We start from the raw sequence: 7,512 nt of genomic DNA on the forward strand, positions 1-7,512 counted from the left end.
GATCCCTGTCATGTCTGAATGGGACAAAGCAAAACAATCTATGTTATCAATAAGAAATTGAATAAGCTTTTTCCTGAGTTCGGGGGTTAACCTTGTTCCCATGTATACCATTCGCTTGGGCAGGTACTCGATCAATATAACCTGTTCCAGCTCTTCGACCATGAATTTGGTAGCGTCAAAATATTCGGGAACAATAAAGATTCGAGGAGTTAGAAAGTCTTCTTCATCTTCTTCTTCTATCCCCTACTTTCATGATTCGGTCGAGGCTGGTGGCTGTGATTGCTATTTGGCTTCCTGTTTACCTTTGATGCTCGATCTTTCCGAGGTTGATAGCGTTGATATATGTGTTACCTCATCGACCGCAAACATTTCCTTTGTGGCATGTTGCTCCCCGTATACTGTTTTTACACCGTCTATCGTCGGGAATTTCATTATTTGGTGGAGAGTCGAGGGGACTTCCCTCATATTCTGGATCCAGGGCCTCCCGAGTAGGGCATTATACCTCATGTCGCCCTCGATCACGTGGAATTTGGTATTTTGAATGGTTCCAGCCACGTTCACGGTAAAATAATCTCCCCTTTAGTTGTTTCACTGGCCATGTTGAAGCCGTTTAAGCCCCGAGATGCCGACACGATTTGATCTTGTAGGCCGAGTTTCTCCACGACCCTCGATCGAATTATATTCACCGAGCTACCTGGATCTACTAAAACACGCTTAACTTGAACTTTATTTAATAAGATAGAAATTAATAAAGTGTCGTTGTGTGGCTGAGAAATGCCTTTTGCTTCTTCGTCGTTGAATGATAAGGAGCCTTCGGTCACATAATCTCGAGTTCGTTTTTCCCTAGTGGTTGATACCTTAGTGCGTTTGAATATGGGTCCCTGTGGAATGTCGACCCCACCGACGATCATATGAATGACATGCTGGGGTTCCTCCTGTTCATTTTTCCTGTTGGCGTCCCTTTCTCTGAAATGATTCTTGGCTCGATCATTGAGGAACTCTCAAAGGTGGCCCTCATTGAATAGACGGGCTACCTCCTCCCTCAGCTGCCTACAATCCTCGGTCTTCTGACCATGCGTGCCATGATACTTGCACATCAAATTTGGGTTTCTTTGGAAAGGATCGGTCTGTATGGGTATGGGCCACCTAGTATCTTTGATCCTTCCGATTGCCGATATAATGCCCGATGTGTCGACGCTAAAGTTATATTCCGATAACCGAGGTGTATCTATGGGATCGAAATGCTTATCAAAACCACTTTTGCTCATAAGTCCCCGAGAATTCTATCCTCGATCATTTCTTCAATCGTTCCGGCCAGAATTGCGTCCTGAACTGTTGTTCCTTCGATTTGCGGTATATGGTTGATATCATTCTCTATTTGACATAGGCTCCCTGTCGATGTCCCTCGGAGTTTTAACAACCAACCTGTTCGGATGTACTGAACCGGAAGGGGCTCCTAATTGGTCGTCCTCGACCTTGATCTTCGATTGATATCGATTGTGCACATTTTCCCAAGTTACAGCTGGATACTAGACCAAATTTTGTTTCAATAATCGTGATGCTAACGAACTCCGCCCGTTCAACCCTTGGGTGAAAACTTGAACGATCCAATCATCTGCGACCTGTGGTAACTCCATGCGTTCCATTTGAAATCGGGATACGAACTCCCTCGGCATTTTGTTATCCCTATGTCTTATCTTGAAAACGTCTGATTTTCTTGTTGCGACCTTTATGGCCTCGGTGTGTGCCTTCACGAAAGAATCTGCTAACGTGGCAAACGAATCGATGGAATTTGGTGGCAGGTTGTGATACCAAATCATTACTTCCTTTGATAAAGTTTTCCCAAATTTTTTCAACAAAACGGACTCGATCTCATCATCATCTAAGTCATTCCTCTTTATTCTGCATGTGTACGTAGTGATATGTTCATTTAGGATCAGTGGTCCTGTTGTATTTAGGTATATCTGGCATAAAGAACTTCTTAGGAATGGGATTCAGAGCCGCACTCTGAGGAAAAGGCTTCTGCATGACCTTTTTCGAATCCAAACCCTTTAGGATCGAGGGTGCCCTTGGTATCTGATCAACTCGGGAGTTGTATGTTTCCACCTTTTTATCACTGTCTTCGATATTTTTCTCTCCTAACTCAATTCTTTTGGTGAGATCCTCAAGCATTTTCATTATTGTAGGATCATCCCTGATTCGTTACCATTCGACCTTTCTGGCACTCGCTTGGTACGACGAGTGATTTCTGGCTCAACCCCACTCAAAGTCCTGCGTTGATTTTGCAACTGAGCAATGGCGGCCTTCCCTGCGTACACTCCCTTCGGGTTCCACGCCTAGGTCCGCATTTAAAGAACCGGTTCTCCTCTGAGATTAGCCGGTGGCACATGAAATTCTACATTCCGAGGCCTTAAAAACCTCTCTTAGCATTACCTTGATTTGCGTGCGCAGTCCGGGCGCGTAGCCGAAAAGCCTAAATGTGAAAATCTGTGAAAAATGGTAAAATTTGGTTATAAAATGAGCTAATTTGACTTCGGTCAACGATTTGGGTAAACGGACCCGGACCCGTGATTTTACGGTCCCGGAGAGTCCGTAGGAAAATATGGGACTTGAGCGTATGCCCGAAATCGAATTCCGAGGTCCCAAGCCCGAGAAATGAATTTTTAAAGGAATGTTTTCTGAAATGGTTTAAGGAAATTTGAAATGAAATTTGATTAGAACATGATGGTATCGGGCCCGTATTTTGGTTCCGGTGCCCGGTACAGATCTTATATATGATTTAAGACATTTCTGTAAAATTTGGTGAAAAACGGATGTCGTTTGATGTGATTCGGACCTAAATTGGAAAATTTGATGTTTTAAGAAGTTTGAAAGAATTCATGGATTTTGAGGTGTGATTCGATGTTTGTGATGTTATTTTGGCGATTGATCGCACGAATAAGTTTGTAGGATATTTTTTAGGTTGTGTGTATATTTGGTTTGGAGCCCCGAGGGCTCGTGTGAGTTTTGGATAGGCCACGGGTGCATTTTGAACTTTGGAAAAATAGCTGGTATTTCTGATCTGCAGACTTCGCATTTGCGACGCCAGTCTCGCAAATGCGAGCCGTGCATCGCAAATGCGAGAAGTGGACTGTGCAGGCCTGATCGCAAATGCGACCCATTGGTCTGCAAATGCGAAGGAGGGCCAGTCGCAAATGAGACGTATCGATCACAATTGTGAAAGTTCGGGATTTTCAAAGGGTTCGCAAATGCGAACCCTGTTTCGCATTTCCCACATCTGCAGAGGTCGGGGTTCGCAATTGCGAACCCCTGTTTGCAATTCCCATGACTGAGACCTGCAATTTTTTATACTTAGCCGATTTTAAACTCCATTTTTCATATTTTCTCAAACCCAAACACACTTAGGCGATTTTTCAAGAATCCTTTCTTCTCCAAATCAATTGTAAGTCGTTTTTAACCAACTTTCTTCAATTCTTATCATCTTTTAACATGAATTCAACTTAAAATCAAGGATTTTCATGGGGAAAATTGGGTGTTTTGGGTAGAACCTAGGTTTTTCAAAAATTGGGGATTTGGACCTCGATTTGAGGTTCAATTTCAAAATAAATTATATATTTGGGTTCGTAGGGGAATGGGTAATCGGTTTTTGGTTCGAACCTCGGGTTTTGACCATGTGGGCTCGGGGGCGATTTTTGACTTTTGGGCAAAACTTTGGGAAATTCATTTTTATGCATTCAAATTGATTCTTTTAGCGTTTATTGATGTAATTAAGTAACTTGTGACTAGATACAAGCGAATTGGCGGTGGAATCAAGGGGTAAAGCTATAATTGAAACTTGAATTGTGTTCGTGGCATCGAGGTAAGTGTTTGGTCTAACCTTAGCTTGAGGGATTAGGAGTTGAGTCCTATTTGCTATGTGGTAATTGTTGAGTACGACGTATAGGCATGGTGACGAGTATCCATACGTTAGTGTCTAGCATGACCGTGAGTCTTTAAATTGTGAATATCTTGATTTCGTTGTATCTTTCATGCCTTGGTGATGATTTCTAATTGTTGTGAAATGCTTGTGGAAGGAAATTGTGACCTTTTGAACATCGAGAAGCATTGGTTCAAGTTATATTACAAATTGTGAAAGTATATGAGATGATTGAACCCTTTGGAGCATTGGCTCAAGTTATGTAACGAATTGTGGAAGTGTAAGCGATATTTAAATCTCTAGAGCATTAGCTCGAGTTATGAAGTGAATTGTGAAGTAAAAGTGAGAAAGAAAAGAGGTTATCATGTTGACTCCCTTGCCGGGATGTTGATAATATTGATGTTGTTCCCTTGCCAGGATCTTTATTGCAATTTCATTTATTCCCTTGCCCTATTGTTTGTGATTGTTGTTTGGGTGAGGAAGAGCGTTAAAGCACGAAGGGTGATGCCGTGCATTATTTGTATTGTGAGGAAAGAGTGTAAAGCACGAAGGGTGATGTCGTGCCGCACGATGTACCATTCCGTGCCCATTATATTGGTTTCATGGTGAGGATGAGAGTAAAAGCACGAAGGGTGATGCCATGCAATTTATATCGATTCGTATGGTAAGGACGAGAGTAAAAGCACGAAGGGTGATGCCGTGCACTTGTCCTTGATTTTCCCTGATTCTTGCTAATAATTGAGTTATGTTGTCCTTTACGTTTATTTACTGATTTTCTGTTGTTACTTGATTTTATTTCGATGTTGTAGATTCCCTTACCCTATTTGCCTTGTGATTGTTGCTTGGGTGAGGAAGAGTGTAAAGCACGAAGGGTGATGCCGTGTACTGTTTTGGTGAGAGTGTGTTTAAGCACGAAGGGTGATGTCGTGCACTTGTCTTTGATTTCCTAATTTTTATTGATAACTGTGTTACGTTTTCTCTACACTAAATTGCTGGCTTCCTGTTGATACTTGTTGTACCCCGCAGCATGATTTCCCCTTCCTATTTTCAATTAAACTGTGGCGATCCTCATATTTATTTGTTGCTCTTCTGTTACTATTCGGTGTTTCCCTACAGCATGCTCCCCCTCCCATTTTGACTGGTTATTTTCTGTATTTCTTTTCCGCTGTATATATATATTTGAACTGCTCATGTTTATTTGGTAGTCTGGTCCTAGCCTCGTCACTACTTCGCCGAGGTTAGGCTAGACACTTACCAGCACATGGGGTCGGTTGTGCTGATACTACACTCTGCACTGTGTGCAGATCCCGGAGCAGCTTTTGGACAGTAGTTGGAGGGCTTCGTTCAGTCCACCCGGAGACCCAAGGTAGACCTGCAGGCATCCGCAGGCCCTGGCGTCTCCCTCTATCTCTATTTCCTGTTTCTTTCTCTCTTATTCAGAAACAGTGTACTGTTATTCTTCAGACCTTGTATGTAGTAATCTTAGATAGTCTGTGATACTGTGATACCAAATTTTGAGAAATTGAGGTTTTAGAAGTTATAATAGACGTTGATTCCAGATATTTTATTGTTACCTTCCGCTTAATTATTTAAAGTTCCGCTGATTTCAAGTTATCGCTTATATTTGTTAAAAAGAAGTAGTTGGTTATTGAAGTAAGTAGTTAAGTTTTTGCTTGCCTAGCTCCCAATAGTAGGCGCCATCACGACTCCCGAGGGAGAAAAATCCGGGTCGTGACACCGACTCCTGGAGCAATTAGATTGTCGTTTTCCCCATGAAATCATAGACCATCATCACCATGTACGGGTGCGTTTTGATAGTTTGACATGTTTCAACATGAGAGCAAAAATACTTAACAAGAACAAGTATGAAATGAAGTGTGTTATCAGAATCAGCACTGAAACAATCACTATTATCCTTAGCCCCATGGTGGGCGCCAAACTGTTTACCCTAAAATTCGAGTAACAATTAAACTTGTATTGTGGTTTTAAGGATATGTAATTTAATTCAATGCCAATTGATAAACAAGGGATTAAATAGATAAATTAGAGAACAAAGTAAACCAAACCAGTATATAGATCAAATCTCGACCTCGACCTGCGATAGTCTCGAGGTGTGTTAATAGGAATAGCAAATTGTAAAGCAACCTTGAGGAACAGTAAGTGAAATAGCAAGAGAGTATGTGCGTATATTTTCTTATCAGTGAATCATGTCTTGTACAAATGAATGGGATCCCCCTTTATATAATAGGGGAATCCTAAATAAGGTGCACTTCTAATTATAGTAGGAAATCATATTTGATAACTGTTTAACCGCCGAAGACCAATCCATTTCGAAATTCACGCCGTGATCCCCAGCCCGTTGCAGGTTTCTCGCTCTTTCCGTTACTGAATCATACCGACACCATCTCGAAGCATGCTTTCTTCTGACCTCGGTAAGTGTTATCGACCTCGACCTTGAAAAGGAACTTCGACCCCGAGCTCGACGTCCTGGTCTTTCGATGTGGTATTATTTTTTCCATCGAAGAACGAAATCGGGTAGCCCCGATTTCTACCGTATACAATAAAACACCTCATTTTTTTGAATAAGAATTTCAAAATGGGTATAGTTTAGGGGGTCATAATGCATTTCTGTAATTCTTTTTAGGGTTCTTCGCATTTGACACCCTCAATGTGTGTTCTTTTCTGTGTCTTGTACCAAATCCTATTCTTTTTAAGTATATAATCGTCAAATTTATTTTTAAAAATCCTAAACAGAGGACAAATTTTGTTATTCCCACTTTGTTTTCTCCCATTGGAACATCATTGTAAGGAAAACTTCACGATCATGGACATAAAACATTTCTTTAGAACATCAGGTAAATATCTTTCATCCTTCCTTTGCCTCATTCCCCTTCCTTTGCTCCATTCTCTTTTCTTCCCTTAAGAACAAGAAACTTCAAGATGGAGACCAAGGTGTGTGTATTTGTTTTTTTTTTTTTTAAATATTCCTTCTATTTCATAAGATTTGATTGATTTTCGTTGTTTATTTCTTGCTACAACAACAACAATAAACCCAGTAATTTCCTACAAGTTGGGGCTGAAGAGGGTAAGATGTACGCAGCCTTACTCCTACCCCTGAAAGGGCAGAGAGGCCGTTTCCGATACTAAGGCTTTGCGTTTCCATGATTTCTTCAGAAAGGTAATTTATTTCCAATTCGATGGTAGTGTTCTTACTATTTCTTGCACTCATGATTTATTAAAAATTCTGATTTTAAAAGATTAAAAGCCAAAAAAAAGTAAAAAAATAAAAAGAGAATTTAGTAATCAATTCACTACAAGAAAATAGCGATTTTCTAACTGCCAAAACGGTCACAAAGCGGTCAAAAATGTTAATTTCTGACTATATTCAGACCAAAAAATCGTAGTCGCAAAATAGCTGGTCTGAAATAGTTTGCGACCGCATCCGTCCGTAATTTGCGACTACTGCGGTCGCAAAGTCAAAAGAGAAAAACGACGAATAAATGTTGTCAACTCTCCGATTGACGCGGTCGCAAACAATTTAAATAAAATTTTAATTTTAACTTTCCCACTATTTCGGTCGCAAATGATATATATAT

Source organism: Nicotiana attenuata, unplaced genomic scaffold (assembly GCF_001879085.1).
Source record: "Nicotiana attenuata strain UT unplaced genomic scaffold, NIATTr2, whole genome shotgun sequence".
In the NCBI taxonomy this organism is placed as follows: domain Eukaryota; kingdom Viridiplantae; phylum Streptophyta; class Magnoliopsida; order Solanales; family Solanaceae; genus Nicotiana; species Nicotiana attenuata.